The 18329-nt window shown below is 40.0% G+C and overlaps 1 long non-coding RNA gene across 1 annotated transcript in view; it reads right to left on the bottom strand.

The window, feature by feature from the left end:
• The window catches only part of LOC150053574 (uncharacterized), a 151796-nt gene extending 137744 nt beyond the window's left edge, over positions 1 to 14052 (bottom strand). The window contains exon 1 of the long non-coding RNA XR_016538097.1: positions 13988 to 14052. This is a non-coding gene — a long non-coding RNA (uncharacterized LOC150053574). The remainder of the gene's footprint in view (positions 1 to 13987) is intronic.
• Between the last annotated feature and the right edge of the window lie 4277 nt (positions 14053 to 18329).

The following is an 18329-nucleotide window of genomic DNA, read 5'->3' as shown; positions in this document are numbered from 1 at the left end:
GGGGGAAAGAAGCAGAGTTAACCAGAGGTATAAATGCAGCAGAAGTTGTTCTGAAAAATATTACCTGTTTCGCCCAGAAAATATTAAGTAGTCTGAGAGGGCCTGTGCTGAATAGTTAATAAAATGCTACAAAAGTTCTGAAGAAACTTCTGTTTGAAGGAAAATCAATCATAAAAGCCTAGATAGTTCAAGAAGGTGACATGAGTTATACGGGATTCAAACTGGGTTTTGAAAGTTTCGCATTCCTCGGACTAGCAGCATAATAGTGGCAGGAACCCAGGGGGATGAGTGAGATCAGACAAAGCTTGGTTTGTGTGAAGTGTCTCATGCAGGAAAGAGTTTGTTTAGGGGAAGAGAGAGTGCAAGAAAAGGCAAGGGTAAACCTCTTGTTTCCATGTCTTTAATAATTATGTGCAGTTGTTTCATTTCTCTTTTTTGCCTCTTATGGTTAATCTCATATGGTTAATGTATCTGACTTTGTTACCTGATGTATTATCTATCTATTTGTTTGTTTATTTAAAATAGGGAAGGGAAGGGGGACAAAAACATGAGGACTATCAGTGTTCAAGAAGCAATGTACTCACTACCTGACAAATGTAACTAACCCCTCTATACATTACCCCAGTACCAAAATACAATAAAAAAGGCAAGAAAAAGCATATTTAGAGGGCTTACCCTGGTGAGATAGGAATGTCAGACTCAGCACTATTGTACATGTCACTTTTTACATCCTCACAAAACCCTGTCAACACACAATACCTGCATCTCCTTTGTATCTATGAGGACCTAGAAGCTCCGAGAGATGAAGTAACTGACTTAAGACTAAATAACTAGTTAGTTGCAAAAACCTACTATCAAGTCGGAATCTTCACACAGAAGAAATAAGCTTGGCATTGATGGCCAGTGGTTTTTGTGTCTATGTATATGTCAATCGTTTTGTGTATGTGTATGTGGCAGTACAGGGACGTCCCTCAGACCAGGTACTCTATCTCTGAGCCACGCCCCCACATTCAGAATTTTGCTAGCTAATTAAAGATAAAGAGTCTCACAGATTTGTCTGGACTGACTGCCAACCTCAATTCTCAGATCCCAGCCTCCTGAGTAGCTAGGATTATAGGTATGATGATCCCAGCTGGCCAATACTTTTATCTTTTTCTCATGCCTTGTTGAAGGAATAGTGGTATCCATAGACATTTTCAGCCTCACCAACACACATAGGAAGTTACTCTAAGGTCAGTATAAATCATTAGTATATTCTGGCCTTTCCCAAGTATTCTATAGGCATGATAGATACTGTTGTCAGTGACAATTGAAGGCAAACTGAATTTTTCCTTTACTCTCTCCACATTATGTGGTTTACTGAGCACATCCCTTCCCCAGATGCCCCAGGCTCAGAAAATATAACCACATGAAGCAGAAGCATGAGACGTTGATGTCCCAGATTCATTCCATTTTTTTTAATGTCATTAAAAATTGCTTCTGTCAGGATTGCAAGCTTTGGAAATGATACAGGTTTATACGGGTGTTGCTAGAAATAATGACCCATCGTAACCGTAAAAATGAATCAAAGCCAAGTAAGACAGAGAAGTCAATGCAAGGAAAGGCGATGAAAAGGAAATAAATAGAAGGATATAGGAGAGCTAACAGACATCAGAGCAGTGGGTAAGGTGATCAGAAGAGATGCAGTAGCACAAACCTTTCTTCTACCTTCCACATACTGCTACCAACTACATTAAGATGGCTAAGAGTGCCAATGTGTTTCTTGTTTCTAGTCAACATCTCCACTTGGAAAACTGATATAGGCCTTCATGTCCTTGAAATGCTAACATGCTAAATGTCTCTTAACCTACGTATAGACATTGCATCACAATTAGGTTAAATGTAATTTCTTTCGATCCTAATCAACCTCTAGCATGGGATGTGATTTTTTTAATTCATAATTCTATCCTTGCCTTCTATTTTTAGCCTTTTCTCTGGAACATCTTTCATAAAATGGGGCAGAAGTCTCAACTGACTCTGTTTTAATAGAGCCGTGGTTCTTTTTTTTTTTAAGTCTACTCATTTATATTAAAGAATCATAGCTGTAAGAGTAAACCTCCATTTCCATGCATCAATGGATAGGAGACAATAAGCAAAGCACGCTATAAATCAGTGCTATTTGAGATATAGATATATAGATATATATCGATATATATATATACTCACCACAAGATCTGCCCTGGAGTTACACCAGGATTGCTGTCCTCATCAAAATAGACGACTGACTGTGTACATGTACCTGGAGCTCCCTCCAGCTCTCACATTCTAGAAGGCAGGCTAGTTTCACTGGAATGTGCCATGAGTACTGCCTCAGCATTTGTGGGCCTTATTTCTTCACTGGATTCGAATGAGCTCATTTCTAGTTTATGCTTCGAGGAGATTTGGTCATTCCATACATTGTACTGATACATTACTTTTTAAACTTTGAAGCATTTTGTATAATTGCTATACTTTGAGTTTCCATTTTCATATTTTGTTCTGCACATATGGTCCTTGAACTACATTGTTTTCTATGTGTTTATATACACTTATCTCTTAGGAAATGGACCCTACGAAACCTTTTGTACACATCCCCAGGGAATATAAATGTTTATTTTTTGTTTACACAAGGTTCCATTACACTATTTCCATATATGCACATAGTGTGTTTCAGTCAAATTCACCCCTTTTATGACTCTTCTCACCTATTCTCCTATCCATTTTCTAATATCAATGGATTTTATTGTTCTGTTTTCACATGTGCCATAAAATACTGTGATTACATTTTCCCCATCACCTAGTGCTTCTTTTCCTATGTTCTAACCACACTACACATAGAGGAATTCCTCCTTATCTGTGAGTCTATAGTTCTACTTGGTCAGGGTTAGCCACAATATATGATTAAAGGTAAATTTTCATAAAATAAAGAATTTATAACTTTAAAGTATGCTCTGTTTCAAGTATCCAAGCTCCAGGAGGCAAAAAAATAATCTCACACCATACCAATTTTTTTCCTATCCTGGGGCTTGAACTTAAGGGCTGGGCTCAGTTCCTAAGCCTCTTTGTTCTCAAGGCCAGCACTCTACCACTGAGCTATCACTTCCAGCTTTTTCTGTGTATGTGGTAGTAGGAATTGAATCTAGGACTTCATGCATGCTACGCAAGCACCCTACCAGTAATCCATACACCCAGCTCCACACCACACCATTTTCTTAGATGTGACTAAAAAGAAGCTGTAAAGTGCTTCCTTTTAGTGAAAAGAGCCTATAAGATTATTTTGAAAAAGAGGTGCTTAAGAACAAGGACTATATTTGGACTGCCAGAGAGAGCAAAACAATATGATATATATAAACAAATACACTTTAACTTCTGCTCTTACATCCTAATAATCCCATTGAAAAATTCTGTAAGTCAAAAATGAATTTAATAACAAGTCAATAATGAATTTAAGTTGGGAGGAGTGAGGGGAGGGAAATGGTGACAAAAAACATGAGAAGGGGTATCAGTGTATGAGAAGTAATGCACCTACTACCTGGCGAATATAACTGTAATCCCTCTATACATTATCCCAACAATAAAAAATAAAAAAATAAAAAAATTTAAATGAACTCAATATACCTAACCTTCTAACACACAGGATACTGTGATCCACCATACCTATCATTTTTCCTTGTGATTAGAAAACTTAGAACTTCAGGTCACTACCACAGCCAATTATTGCATGAAAATGTAATACTGATGTCACTAGTCTGAGAGATCAAAACTCAAAATTCAAAGTGCATTCTCTAATAAATGTGTCTCAATTTCAGGCCAGTGTACATCTGAGAAGTTCTAGGAGCAAGCTGGATACTGTATGTGTGTGTACGTATGTGTGTGTATGTTGATTTATTTTAACAAACCAGCTCGCAACACTGTGGAGGCTTGGTGAGTCTAAAATCCCTGATAGAGATCAGCAGGCTAGAGACTCAGGAGAGAGTTCAAGTTCAGTTCAAGTTCAAGAGCTGTCTGCTGGCAGACGTCCTTCTTGCTCCTGAGCAGTCATCCTTTCATCCTACGTAAACTGTTTGATGGGACCCATTCCCATCACAGAGAGCAATCTGAGTTCCTCAAAGGCCACTGATTGAAATGTAAATCCCATCAAAAACATATTTAGAGGGGCCGGGAGTTTGGCCTAGTGGTTAAAGTGCTTGCCTAGCATGCATGAAGACCAAGGTTCGATTCCTAGGTACCACATACATAGAAAAAAAGCCGGAAGTGGTGCTGAGGCTCAAGCCTTGAGAAAGTCCAAGGACAGTGCTCAGGCCCTGAGCTCAAGCCCAGGACTGGCAAAAAAAAAACCCAACATATTTACAGAAACATAGAGTATAACCAAATATCTGTACACTGTGGTTTAGCCAAGTTGACAGATAAAGTTAGCCATAATAAGGACTTAGTTTTTCTCATCCTCAGCATCTAGCAAACACTTAATGTATAAACAATATTCAATGAATTGAGAGCCAACCCTAGAGACTTGAAACATCTAGTTCATTATGACCCAGACATTTTCTTTCTTATTTTATTTTATTTTATGGTCGGGGTAGTGTATAGAGGGGTTACAGTTACATTCATCAGGTCATAGGTGAATTACTTCTCACATATTGATACCCCTTCTCATGTTTTTGTTACCCCTTTCCCACCCCCCCACCCCTCCCAATTATCTTGTTTTCCCCATTCCCTTCCCTATTTCAAATAAACAAATAAATGGATAGACAATATACCAGGTAACAAAGTCAGATACATTAACCACATGAGATTAACCATAAAGGGGAAAAAAGAGGAAAGAAATAACTGCACATAGTACATTGAGAATAACACTGGTCCAGACATTTTCTGCCTTGACTTATCAGTATAATTACAAAAAAAAAATTTTTTAATTCTCAAACAAACTGGGCACCGTGGCTCATACCTGTAATCCTAGTGACTCAGGAAGCTGAGATCTGAGGATCAAGGTTCAAAGCTATCCCAAGCACTAAAGTCCGTGAGACTTATCTCCAATTAACCATTACAGAACCGGAAGTGGTGCTGTGGCTCCAGGGGTAGGGTGGTAGCCTTGAGCTGAAGAGCTCAGGGGTAGCACCCAGACCCAGAGTTCAAGCCCCAAAACTGACAAACAAAACAAAACAAAACAAAAATCTTAAACAACAGCAATGTTCTATTTAGAGATTGATGAGTGATGGCTGGAGACAAAAATGTTAAGGAAAAAAAATCCTATGAAGAAGAAAATAATCTTCTGTCCAAGAAAGGATATGCCATTCCTATCACTAAAGCTAAGACAATGTCATCATTTCTCCCTTCCTCTGGGCCCTGGGTTGGAATGAAAATTATATCTAGCAAGGACTCATAAGCTACATGAACCAGAGATAGACAGAAAGAACCAAGAGATTTGTCCAATAATTCAAAAAGGCCACTTCCCCATTCCTTGGATTGTATTTGACTCCGACCTGACATAGAGCCCTGAAGCCAGAGTGAAAAGATAGGGGAATTTGAGGACCATGAATTATTATAATATTATACATAAAAGGACTAAAATGTGCTTGAAAACCTTAAGGGTGTCGTAAGAGAGAGACATGTGAGGACATTCTCCTAATGAGCAATAAAGGAAAATTCTCCTTAAGTTGCCTTGGGATTTTATTCATCTGATTCATTGCAGCCTTTTTTGGAGGGGAGGGGTGTCAGTTGTGGGACTTGAATTCTGGGCCTGGGTGTTGTCCCTGAGCTCTTCAGCTCAAGGCTACCGATCTACCCCTTGAACCACAGCTTTACTTCCACAGCCCTTTTTTTTTTAATGGCATTGATGAATTGAGCATCAACCTTGAGACTCATTTTTGCAGTCTTAAAACTTTCAGGAAGGGAAAAGTGTCCAGATACATATTGACTGGCTCAAAACATACTTGTTAAGGCCCTATTCTGGGCTGTGAAGGTAAAGTGATGCACAAGATCACCTGTTAACATGAAAGAAAAAAAAACCCTTGGTTGGAGGCAGCTGTATATGGATGGTTTTTAGTAGTATTATTTGTGATAACAGAAAACTGGACAGTAGCCAATGTCTCTGCTAAAGAGTTAACAGAAAGATAATCCTTAATTAGGCCCACAGTCCTTAGACTCTGAAAATGGAAACTGATTGCATAGCTCATTTAAGCAGCAAAGCTTGAAATGAACTAACATGAAGCTACTTAGTGCTTTGTTATTCAGTGTGATGTTCTGTCCATCTTATGTAGGAATATTCATGTATTTAATTACAAAATGCTTCTCCAGATCCTACTATATATCCTACTCCTTAAAGAAAACATACAAAAAAATGTCTAGAGTTAGAAACACATCTGGCACCTGGCATTTAGATTAGAGACTTAAGGATCTGGATTTCCACTGCAATGAAAAAGAATCAGTGGGGCCAGGAGCCTAGTCTAGTGACAGAGTGCTGGCCTAGCATTCATGAAACTCTGAGTTCAATTCCTTGGTGCCACATACTCAAAAAAGGCCAGAAATGGTGCTGTGGCTCAAGTGGCAGAGCACTATCCTTGAGCAAAAAGTGTGCAAGGACAGTGCCCAGGCCCTGAGTTCAAGCTCCAGGACTGCCAAACAAACAAACAAAAAAGAATGAGTTAGTTACATATATCTACATGGGTGAATCTCAAAAGGCTAAATCTCAAAAACTATGAATGGAACAAAGTAAATTACAAATGGAAAAGTTCAGGATCACATCTGCTATGGAAAGTTCCAATTCTACCACTCAGTACTATCCTGTTAGAAATGTCACATTTTACTAGTAACAACAAATGAAGAAGTCCTAAGTACAGATTCCTCTCTAGGGGGCCAAGTCCCACAATTTGCCAAGTGGTGTCTTGGCAGAACACTGGGCATACATGATTGTTAAGATTACTTCAAGGAAAGCTTCCTGGATGTTCAGAAAGGTCCAGTCAGGGTGTAGATAGGGTGAAGAACTCTGAACTAGAAGAAGTCCTATGACATCTTTCCAAAGCCACAGTATTGATAGAGTCCAACACAGCTACGAACTCTATTGCCTAGCTTTCCCTTTTCTTTCTTTCCTTCTTTCTCTCTTTCTTTTTTTTTTCTTTTGGTTGGTTGTAGGGCTTGAACTCTAAGGCTGGGCACTATCCCTGAGCTCTTCAGCTCAAGGCTACCCCCTACCTCTTAAACCAAGCTCCACTTCTGGTTTTCTAGTGGTCAATTGAAGATGAGTCTTCACAGTGGCATGAGCCACTGTGCCCAGCTAGCTTTCCCTTTTCTTTGCCCTAGATTTAACTTTACAGCCTGAATGGATGAATTGGTTTCAGATAAAAACTGTCAATAGGACCAGTGAGATGGCTCATGCCTATAATCCTAGCTACTCAGGAAGCTGAGATCTAAGGATCAAGGATAAAACCAGCCCAGGTACAAAAGGACCTGAGACTCTTATCTCCAATTAACCTCTAGAAAACGGGAATTGGAGCTTGGCCCAAGGGTAGGGTGGTAGCCTTGAGATGAAGAGCTCAGGGACAGCGCCCAGGCCGCCGAGTTCAAGCCCCATGACCCACAAAAAAAAAAAAAAACTGTTAATAGGGAGTGGGATTAAAATTAAACCTACAGTTACATGGGGAGCTCAGATGAGAAAGGACGCAATTAGTAATTTCTGCTCAGTAGGAAGTTAAGGTATAAGTAAATCATCTTTAAATTTGCAATTCTGACTTCATAAGCATATCAAGCAACTTATAACAATTGCTAATGAGATGTGAAAGCAACTTGATATTCAGAATTTGCCTCATTAAAAAATAATCACAATTTCTACTTACTAAACCCTACTTCATCCCATTTATAGAGGCTGCTTCATTAAATCTGACGCAATGGGAAGAGCCTGAGGATAGAACTGCAGAATCCTGAGATGTCTTAAGTTTTACATTTAGACATCAACTCCAGCAATGCTTAGAAGTGATACAGACTTGGTAAGAGAGCAGTGGGTAATGAAAAATAACAATTATCACATGTTTCTGGTTGTATTCATTTCACTTGTTTTTCTTTGAACAGTGTTCCAAAAATTGTGTTATTTAGAGAATAAAAGGTTGAATGTGGTCTTTACTCTTGAAAGAACTTTCTGTTAAGAAAGAGGAAAGAGGATGATCAGAAACAATGTAATGCATGTTAGGATAGAGTAAACAAAAAGAGCCACCTACTGGACAAGTCTAGGGCCAACAGACACATACAATAAATGTGAACCACTACTCTCTGAGGCTGTGTTATGAGTTCTAAGGATACTGCTACAATCCAAAGGAGAGCTGGATGAAGGCAAAAGATGATACAGACATGAGTTTTAGAGAATGAGTCTGACTGGGTGAAAGAGGAAAAAGCAAAGATGTGGACAGTTTTCTTCCCTGTGAAGTAAGGCTTATTTATTCTTCCACTGTAATCAAAAACATGGCATATCTACTTCCTATCAATTCCTCATTCTTGAAAAAAAATGTCAAGTGTTGACCAAACTCAGTTTTGGATAGGAGATATTGTAATGATCTAATAGTTGAAATGCCTATAATTATCCTGGACAATGCCTATAATTATCTGGGTAATTCAGAATTTGAAAGCCCATAAGGGAACAGATGAATTTAAAGAGTAATAAAAAAAATTTTCATCACCCTCGTGGACAGACCACTTTATAGGTACAGTAAATGAATCATTGAAAAATCTGTGAAAATGTATTTTACAGATATTACAAGTGAAGCTCAAGCAATGACTTTACCTACCTGAAGTTACAAATATGGAAGATGGAAAACCTAGATTTGTTTAATTTGGAAACTTTGTCCTTGAGGAAATAAAATTAACAATGAAATAGTATAGCTTCAAGAAATCTGTTCTAGAACTTTTCATTTGTAGTTCTGTAAGAGGATCGCATCCAATCTCCCCCCGCCCCCAGCCATGAACTATGAAGCACCACATCAGTAAATGAAATGAGAATAAGTAGTCTTGAATTGTTTTTAGACAGTACCTTAAGCAAGGCAGATTTGTGGGATGCATTTCCAGCACCTCCTAACAGACAAAAATCATCTTCCAAAGTAATGAACAACCAACCAACCATAGCTTTGATAAAATAATTATACTATGGGGTAAACTTTATTACTGATGAGAACTACACAGGCATTTCCCATTTTCTCTATTATATAACAATAAAAGCATAGAAGAGGTGTTGTACAATATCAAAGGAGTAAATAAGCAATCATGATATTGAATCATAATATTTCCTGGCATAAACTACAGAAGTATGTTCTTTCAAAAATTCTGACCCAGGCCAGGAATTTGGCCTAGTAGTAGAGTGCTTGCTTAGCATGCACAATGACTTGGGTTCGATTCCTCAGTACCACATACATAGGAAAAAAAGAAGCTGGAAGTGGTGCTGTGGCTCAAGTGGTAGAGCTCTAGCCTTGAGAAAGCCTAAGGACAGTGGTCAGGCCCTTAGCTCAAGCCCAGGACTGGCAAAAAAAAAATCTGACCCAGTTGCTTTACCCAAGAATTTCTGAACTATAGCCATGAACAGAAGTGAATCTTCAGAGAAAGGGAACATATATCTACATACATTAAGAAAAAATTTTATTATAAGAAGTTGGTTCATGTGATTATGGAGTTTGCTAGTCTAAAATCCTCAGAGTTAACCAGCAGGCTATATATTCAGATTAAAGTTCATGTAGCAATCCTGAGTCTAAAGGCAAGACCACACTGTCTTTCCTCCTTAAGCCTTCAACTGATTAGATGAGTCCCACTCACGTTATGAAGGGTGATTTTTTTTTTTATTTATTCAAAGGTGATTTTCTATCTTCAAATTCTACTGATTGAATATTTAAATACTGATTGGAGCTCAAAATGCCTTCACAGAAATGTGAGGATTATTGGGTTTTGTTGTTATTATTGTTTTGTTTTTGTGCTAACAGCAGGACTTGAACTCATGTTCCTTCTTGCTCAGATATTTTGCTCATGACTGGTGCTGAAACACTTGAGCCATGCCTTCAATTCCAGACTCTTTCTTTCTCCCTTTCTTCCTTTTTCTGTGCTGAACTTAGGTCCTAGATGCTGTCCCGTTTTGCTCAAGACTAGTGCTCGACCACTTGAGCCATGCTCCACTTCTGGCTTTTTAGGGGTTAATTGTAAGAGTCTCATAGATTTTCCTATCCAGGCTGGGGCTTTGAACTGTACTTCATCCTCAGGTCTCAGCCTCCTGAGAAGCTAGGATTACAGGCTGGGTGAGGACCCAGCTGCTGGACTTTGTCTTTGGAACTGAAAGTAAAAAGATGACCAGAGACAAAATTCTAATCTTTTAACAAGATTACATATGTAATGGCAAGGACAACCATGGAGATATGGACATTGTAAGTCTATATGAAATACGATGACAGAAGTATGAACCAAGCACTATGGGAACTCAAAGAAGAAAGTAAGTTGCTGGAACAAAGTGGGGGTGACAAAGGTGGGTGAGGTCATGGAAGAAGGAATATTTGGGAAATGCTAATGGAGGAGTGGGCACTTTCCAGATGAACAGGAAACTGCCAGGGGAGGGAGCAGCCTGTGGATTTCCATGGAGTTTATCCTAAACCTGGACACTTAGTTGCGAGGGAATCCCACTAGCCTTGTCACTTCTTTGTAAACTAAAGTTCCATAAGGGGAATAATTACATCTGGTGTTCTAAACCTGATATTTTCCCAGAGTGCCTGACATATGAGACATATATACTAAAGATTTCACATGTAAGAACAGATTAGGCTAGGGCTAGAACTCAATGGTGGAGTGCTTGCCTAGCATGCACAAGGCAGTTGGTTTCATACCAAAACCATACACACACACACACACACACACACACACACACACACACACACACAGAGACAGAGAGAGACAGAGACAGAGACAGAGACAGAGACAGAGAGAGAATCAGACCATCTCAACTTCAAATACATTTCTCCATTTTTCCTATGCTGAAGGTCCCTTGGCATAAATAAATCTTCTATTTTCTCATGTACTCTTTCCTCTCTGCCTTCACTCACCCTAGGGCCTAAACAGCAGTGAGTACATGTTAGGCATGCAATAATAGTAGTTGACTGATGAATACATTTCATGTTTATGCATTCTCATCTCTGAATCAGGGATTTGCTCATGTCTAGACTTATCCTGACCCTGATTCGATAAACTGGGGAAAATCAGGCTGAGTAAATTTAGATCATCTCTTCCCAGGAGAGATGGAAGATGTGTCTCTTGTGGTTAACCTGTACACTTCCCAGGAAGGCAAGTACCCATACTCTCTATGAGGATGGGAAAGTTAGAAAGGAAGGACACTGCTAAAGAAGAAAGTCCAAGATGAATGTACCTTGGGATAAAATGAAACCAGAGCTCCTGCCATAAGTTAGGTCAAAGGAAGTTACAGTTTCATCAAGAAGCAAAACACAGGGGGAAAACCAAGACGGGGGGTGGGGGGTGGGGGGTGGGGGTGGGAGGAGGGTAATGGATACCAAGACATGTGAAAGGGTATCAATGTATGTGAATTGATGTACCTTCTCTCTGGCAAATATCATGTAACCCTTTTACTAATTACAATAAAAATATTTTTTAAAAAAAAGAAGCAAAACACAACAGCTCATAGTGAGCCCAGATACTGTGACTTTGAGGAAAGCAGCACTTGAAAGATGGTAAACTCTTTACATCAGGACTCTTTGGTCAGAGTACTGAGCATCCCAGCTTCATTCCCAGCTAAAGCCCAGGGCTCTCACCTCTATGTTCACTTACATGCTTTACTTTCCTATTCCTTTTGACTATACCTTGTTTCTGGTTCCAAGATCAACTATCAAGGACCCAAAAGCAAATATGACTTTTCCATTGTAACCTTCAGCATCTCTCTTCGATTTGGTTTTCTGTGGGATGAGCTATGAAGCAGAACTGAATGAGTAGGGAGTTTGACATTGTCAACCTAGACTTCTAATCACAAGCTGAGTAGCCATAGACCAACAGCTCAAAGACTCTCCCATCTCAGCTTGTTTCTTAATGGGTTTAATATTATTTACCCTATTCAAAAGATTTTTTGTATTGATTAAGAGTGGTAATTATGTCCAGTATCAGCTACCCTCTCACCATCAGCATCTGTCCCCAGATAAATGTTTGCCCATCTGGCTTCAGTCCCATGAAGTCAACCCCACCTTCCCAGGATCCCTAGTGAGAAAATCTCTCTGCTTGGATTATTATTGATTTTGTGCTGCTCTTCGCCCATTTTGAAAACCTAGCACTTAGTGTATTCTACAGTGAACACTCGTATCCACCTCTGGACTCCTGGATGTAATTTGATGTGTCCTGACCTAGATGGTAGTTGAGAAGGAAAGATCCCCCTCTCCTGACTGCTGAAATGAATGACAGAGATCCACCAGTCAACCTCTCCCTACTGTTTAAATGACAGCTTGCAGAGTCTCACCTAGCAGCAATCCATGCTTTTGGTGGCAAATAGTAATCCTTTAGAAAATCAATGCTCTGAAGAGCATTGATCATTTCTCAGAGAGAAAATGTTGCCTCTGCTGTTGCTATGTGGGAAACTAGACTACAAATGACCTAAGGGGACTGTTTTCAATTTTGCTGCCTCATGGAAACATTTGATCATCAGGATCTAGGGGCTTCTTAGCATTTCTTCTCATAATTTACTACAATATTCAAAGATCTCAAAAGGCATGTAACCCAATCCAAATTTTCATAGAGAAATAGACTCGAAGAGGGCATAAGCCATGACCAAGAGGAAGAGCTATCAGAGTCAAACCCAGGTCTACACACCTATACTACCAGACAAAAGGCAACCAATAATCGGACAACCAGTTCTCCAGTTTTTTCTTTCTCTCCCTCACCCCCAGAGCTTTGTATGTGCATGCTACCAAAAACTACAAAAGCAGCATAACCAACTTGAACCATAGTTTTTTTGTTTGTTATTACTGTTGGTGGTGGTGGTGGTGGTGTGAGTGTGTGTGTGTGTGTGTGTGTGTGTGTGTGTGTGTGTGTATGCTGGTCCTGGGGCTTGAACTCAGAGCCTGAGCACTATTCTTCATCTTTTTTTTTCCAATTGAGCCACAGCTTCACTTGCATCTTTACAAGTGGCTAACTGGAGATAAGAGCTTCATGGACTTCAGGTCAGGGGTATGGCCTAGTAGTAGAGTACTTGCCCATCATGCACGAAGACCTGGGTTCAATTCCTCCATAACACATACATAGAAAAGCTGGAAGTGTTGGGCCAGGAGTTTGGCCTAGTGGTAGAGTGCTTGCCTAGCATACACAAAGACCTGGGTTTGATTCCTTGGTACCACATACATAGAAAAAAAGCTGGAAGTGGTGCTGTGGCTCAAGTGGTGGAGCACTAGCCTTGAGGAAAGCCCAAGGACAATACTCAGGCACTGAGTTCAGTCCCCAGGACTGGCCAAAAGAAAAAAAAGAAGCTTTCATGGACTTGTCTGCCTAGGCTGGCTTTGAATTTCAATTCTCAAATCTCAGCTCCTTGAGTGGCCAGGATTACAGGAGTGAGCTACTGGCACTTGGGGTAACTTAATATTACATTTTAGAACCACACTGAGGAACCACTTCTATGCAACATGTCTCCTTATGCACTATATGAAGAACTTGAGCAGGTTATTTTCCTTGCTCCCCAGATCTCTGGACCATCTGCTTCAACAGTGCCTAGGAATTTATTGGAGCTGAAGATTCTACCCCAAACATATCAAAGACCTACTTTTGATAACTTATGTAAATGATGGATCCTGGTAACTTGCTTAAGTCACATAGTAGGTCAGAAAGAACAACACAGAAGTCTTACAAATTATCAAGATATCACAGTCCAGTGTTCTCCTTTAAACTAGCCTTGTTCTTCCCTATACTTAACCTAGTTTCTTCACCTACATTTAAAAAAATCTTTAATGATTTCTTTTAAAATTTTACTCACCTTGCCCTTCCTACAAATACCTTTTAGGGGAAAGTTAGTTCAGCCTCATTAACCCTGGAGTAGTCACCTTTGAATGGGAGGAGATGACTAAAGGTTTGGTATGATCCCTCCCTTAACAGATGGGCAAAAGAAGGGTAGCCTCAATTGTGAGCACTCTGTGCGAATAATCATCTAGGTCTCTGTCTCCGAGCAACAGAGAGCACAGGGAGTAATTATAGGCTCTTGCTTTTGTATTATGCTCAACCATTTTTCAAAGCTCATCTACATCCTGTTGAGCCTTCCAACCATCTCAGGAGGGGGGCAGAAAAGGAATTATGATTAATGAGAAACACTAAATGACTTTTTCCCCCCAAAGTCACAAAGCTAGGGAGAAATCAGGCTGGAACTAGGACTTCAATCGAATATTTTCCCCAGACATTTTCTCACATACCTAACGAAAGAAATTTCTGCCTGGACCATGCCATAAGCTATTACTAGAAACATTCTGATCATCAGCTGCTATTTTATTTTGTTTTGTTTTTGTGAGTCATGGGGCTTGAACTCAGGCTGGGCGCTGTCCCTGAGCTCTTCATCTCAAGGCTACTGCCCTACTCCTGGAGCCAAGCCCTACTTCCCATTTTCTAGAGGTTAATTGGAGATAAGAGTCTCAGGTCCTTTTGTGCCCAGGCTGGCTTTGAATCGTGATCCTCAGATGTCAGCCTCCTGAGTAGCTAGGATTACAGCATGAGCCACCTCACTTGGTCATCAGCTACTGTTTTAATGGGGGTGAGGTGGCAGTAAGCTCTCCAGCATTAAAGGGTAGAATGGAGAAAAGAGTATAAAGATAAGATTCTGAGGACAAACATCCTCACCTCCAACATTTATCAAGTTCAAGATATCCCTCTGAACAACACACACACACACACGCACACACGATCCTGGGCAGGATGCCCTCCAGCAGAGAATTCTGCAGATCCATCAGCTGGCCTGTCCAGGAATGGTTTGCAGAACATAGAAAGGGACCCACTTGGGAAGGTAAATGGCAGAAACAGGTGGATGGATTCCATGATGGATATCAATCATCTAATGACATCCTTCCTTTTAGTTGAGTTCACTTTGTCTCTGATCTAAATGATGGAAAAGGGCACCAGAATGAGACTTCTGCCAGCTTGGTTCTTATTATCTGCCAGGCCCAGGCCTGGCATCACTTGCGTCCCAGAAGCTGAGAAAACAAATTAAGCTAAATAAGTCTTCTTTCCTACCTTGTAAGCCCTACCACGTGAACTGCACTGAGAGGGCCTAAAATATACACTGATAGTAAATAAAAATGATTCTGATAGGCCAGGTGTTTGGCCTAGTGGTGGAGTGCTTGCCCAGCATACACAAAGACCCAGGTTCGATTCCTCAGTATCAAATACATAAAAAAAAAAAAAAAGCTCGAAATGGTACTAAGGCCCCAGTGATAGAGCTCTAGCCTTGAGAAAGTCCAAGGACAGTGCTCAGGCCCTGAGCTCAAGCCCAAGACTGGCAAAAAAAAAATTATGTTAATGTGTATTATTTGTTCTAACAATGCCATTATTATTAGCTACATAATAAATAGATCAATAAATATTATAGAGGTCAATTACCATGCCAATGTTTATAGGCAATATTACCTTTTGAAACAATCCTATAAGAAGCACTATTATGGGCCAAGAGTTTGGCCTTGCCTAGCATGCATGAAGACCCAGGTTCCATTCCTCAGTACCACATACGTAGAAAAAAGCTGGAATTGGTGCTGAGGCTCAAGTGGTAGAGCTCTAGCCTTGAGAAAGTCCAAGGACAGTGCTCAGACCCTGAGCTCAAGCCCAGGACTGGCAAAAAAAAAAAGAAGAAGAAGAAGCACTATTATTACTCCAGAGTGAATCTGTCTTAAACTTCTGGTTTTTCTCAAGGCACTTTGTCCATATCCTTCATTATCTTGCCTGTGTCCTTGCCAATGTTTCTGTAGCCCGGGTATAAATGAGGACTCCTAATGAAGAAGAAACTTATAAATGAGAATATTGACTATTTTTAAAATGTTTCATATTCGTGCTCAATTAGTAAACAACTGAGCACTGTGCTACAGTAGCTTGCACAGTAAAACACTGTGAGTCAATGAGGATATTCCAAGACAAAGCCAAAATATTAGACTGAACACACAAAATTACCTCTCCCTTAAAAATCCTATAATACTACAGGGAAGATATTTTGAAAAACTATTAATTCAAAGAACAGTACTGTCTTAGGATAAGCACAGAGACACGGGAGCCAAAGGAGACCTGGGACCCCATCTCAGCTCTACACACCTATCGTTAAGTCCAAATGGCCAGATGTCCTAGGGGCTCCAGAACAGAGGCTCAACTCAGTAATGCTTCTACTTTGCCTGCTCCCACTTTGCCCTCTCCCAGATAAACTCATGGAGTAAGCACCAAACCAAAATGTACTCCCAGCTCAGCCCTGGAGCATCGGATACCCAGCTCAGCTCCCTTGCCTGCCTCCAGCTGTGACCTTACATCTCTCCATTTGTCCCATCATTAGTTACTTTCAAACCACCTCCACTAGACAAGTCTACCTTAGTTCTGATCCATGATAAATACTGCAAGCTGTAAGCAAGAAGTAAGACTCCATCTTTGCCTAGAGACCTAACCATCACCCCCAGTACAGGCTTTTCCCTAATAAAGCTGTGCTGGTGTTGAGCTGTGTGGAAGCGTTTCCTTGTCTACTCTTTTTCTTGCCTTTCTTCCTCCTTTTGAATCCAACATCTGCTAGAGATGTGACGTCAGGCAAACTACCTAACTTCTCTAAGTCTCAGTTTCCTCATCTTCAAAATAGATTAGATGTAAATATCTTGATGCTATTATTCTGTCCATCATAACAATAAGCACTTGCATACACTTATGCACAAAATAGGACAAATTATCCATGAGAAAACCAGAACTTTGTAGGAATTTCTGAAGGACAAAACAAGTGACAGACAAATGCAGTGGCTCATGCCTATAATTCCTAGCTACTTGGAGAAATGGGATCAGAAGGATCACAGTTCACAAGATCTCCAGCTCAACCTTAAAAAAAATCAGTTATTATCCCTATAATTTTAGAATTGAGAAATAATCCTATACTACCTATTTTATATCTATATTTGAAAAGAAAAAACTTAAAAGCCCAGTTGATAGCTAGAGAAAGGACATAAATCTAAAATTCACAGAAGAGAAATAACTAGTGAAAAATCAACAAAAGAAATAATAAGCCTCACGCTGGGAGCATAGCCTAGTTGGTAGAGTGCTCACCTAGCATGCACGAAGCCCTGGGTTCAATTCCCTGGTACGATACACATAGAAAAGGCCAGAGTGGTGGTATGGGTCAAGTGGCAGAGCGCTAGCCTTGAGCAAAAAGTGTCCAAGGATAGTGCCCAGGCCCTGAGTTCAAGCCCAGGATTGGAAAAGAAAGAAAGAAGGAAGGAAGGAAGGAAGGAAGGAAGGAAGGAAGGAAGGAAGGAAGGAAGAAAGAAAGAAAGAAAGAAAGAAAGAAAGAAAGAAAGAAAGGAAGAAAGAAAGAGAGAAAGGAAGAAAGAGAGAAAGGCCATATAGTATGACACTAAATGAAAAGGACCTCCAGGATATAGAAACAAAAGGCATATAATGAGTGATTGTTGTCCTTAATGTACTATGTTATCTCTCATCTCTTTTGCTGTCCCTTGGCTATCTCATATTGTTCAGTATTTCACCTTGTTATCAAATATATTGTATATATGCATATTTGGTTATTTGAAATCGGATAGGGAAGGGAGGAAACAAGATGAGGGGCGGGGTGGTGGAAGGGAAATTGGGACTAAAACATGGGAAAGGGTATCAATGCATGTGAAGTAATTCACCCTCTATCTGGTGAATATAATGCAACACTTCTATTAATTACAATAAAAATATATGAAGAAAGAAAGAAAGAAAGAAAGAAAGAAAGAAAGAAAGAAAGAAAGAAAGAGAAAGAAAGAAAGAAAGAGCCTCTTTAATCATCAAAGGAATAAAGACTAAAATGAAAATGAGATGTTCTTCTATTTGGGGAACATGTAACAGGAAAAAAAATGGTTTTGTCATAATAATAGCCAGTGCTACTGAAGGCACAGAGAAACCAGGGCATTCAAAAACCTTGGGGCCAGGAGTTTGGCCTAGTGGTATAGTGCTTGCCTAGCATGCACGAAGACCGGGGTTCGATTCCTTGGTACCACATACTTAGAAAAAGCCAGAAGTGGTGTGGAGGCTCAAGTGGTACAGCTCTAGCCTTGAGAAAAATCCAAGGACAGTGTTCAGGCCCTGAGCTTAAGCCCAGGACTGGCAAAAAAAAAATG

This window comes from Megascapheus bottae, chromosome 16 (assembly GCF_031878675.1).
Source record: "Megascapheus bottae isolate mThoBot1 chromosome 16, mThoBot2.hap1, whole genome shotgun sequence".
Classification (NCBI taxonomy): domain Eukaryota; kingdom Metazoa; phylum Chordata; class Mammalia; order Rodentia; family Geomyidae; genus Megascapheus; species Megascapheus bottae.
Note: the sequence above shows the minus strand (reverse complement) of the source record. Positions and strands in the feature narration are given on the sequence as shown.